This window comes from Arachis duranensis, chromosome 6 (assembly GCF_000817695.3).
Source record: "Arachis duranensis cultivar V14167 chromosome 6, aradu.V14167.gnm2.J7QH, whole genome shotgun sequence".
Taxonomy (NCBI): Eukaryota; Viridiplantae; Streptophyta; class Magnoliopsida; order Fabales; family Fabaceae; genus Arachis; species Arachis duranensis.
This window is the reverse complement of record NC_029777.3, coordinates 92978239-92979795: the sequence shown is the minus strand read 5'-3', so window position 1 is coordinate 92979795 and position 1557 is coordinate 92978239.

The following is a 1557-nucleotide window of genomic DNA, read 5'->3' as shown; positions in this document are numbered from 1 at the left end:
TTCGAGGGCAAAAGTGTCCATGCCTTGGTGCGTGAGGAAGTTGTTATCGTTAGTGTTAGCAGTTACGGTTTGTTGTTGGAGGAAGGGGAAGGGGTTTATGGTAATTGGAGGAGGCTGGGGTATGGTTTTGAAGGAAGTGAGAGGGGCATTCATGGGAATTCCAATGTCAGTGCTGTCTTCTCCAAGTAAGGGTTCCGTCCACCTTGCTGGAAGCATGTCTCTGTCCATTGTATGAAGAGAGAAGAAGAAAGAGAGAAGGGAATTCGGAGTTCTGGGAAGTTATGTTATTGTTATCTATGTATAACTGTATAAGTGACAAAAAATGAACGGAGAGGGAGGTGCTGCGTGGACACTCTGGTTTATCCATGCAGACACAATTATTTTACACACAACATACCATTAATCATTATCATCCTATAACTCAATACTAATCATTTCTTCTTTTACAGATTCTACTAAATCTAATTCTACAATGTAATTAATTCTTCCCTTTTTCCATAATAATTAGTGGATCTCTTTTGAATAAAAATATATACATTGTATAAACCCAAAACTTTTTTTCAATGTATTAGGATGTTAGGCTAAATTTTTTAGCCACACCCACTATTTAAATTTACTTTGTAATTTCGTTGAATATTCCCTCTAATCCATTTATTTTATCTCTCACTTTCTTTGAATGCACATTATATTATTGATAAAAATTTATAATCAAGAGTAATAAATTAAAAGATAATATAACAAAATTAAGTCAACCTTAACTAATAACAAGATAAAATAATACAATAATTTTTAATACTTATATAAACTAAGAATACACTTGATAATTTAATAATAAATTATATTAAAAAAATATAACTGACATATATTATAGAATAATAAACAGATGGGTAAAATAAATAGATATTAAAGAATGGATGAAGTAAAATATTAATATATAGAACGTTATCGATTTCACATAGTGAACAATATTCAACTTTCATTTCTTAACTAACATAAATAAATATGCAATCTATTTTTAAAAATATTATTTATACATCAAAATTAATTATTAAACTTAGTTATTATATACTTTTATATAAATATATATAATTTAATTTATTTTTAATAGAATTATCAATTTTATTATAATAGAATAATTAAATTTACGATAGACGAATAATTAAATTCATTTAAAGTAGTATATATTTTTTTATGAAATATTAAATATGTATTTCAATACGTAATAGTTAATTAGTAATTGATTTTTTTTCACATAACTTGATTGATTTATTAAATATATTATTTATTGCAAAATAACTTTATCTCTCTTAATAATTATTATGTTAATTATTTTTATTATATAATTAAAACAAATTTTAACTTATTATTAATACTAACATCAAATTCGTAGAAGTATCTCTTTTATTTTTTTATTAATATGAATTATATATATAAAATTAACAACTTTTTCTTTATAATAATAACAGTACATTTAATTTTTCCAAACGTTTTTCTTAACTTTTTTAATATTGAAGAAAATAATGGTTCTTTAAAAAAGTTCACATCTATATTTTCCTA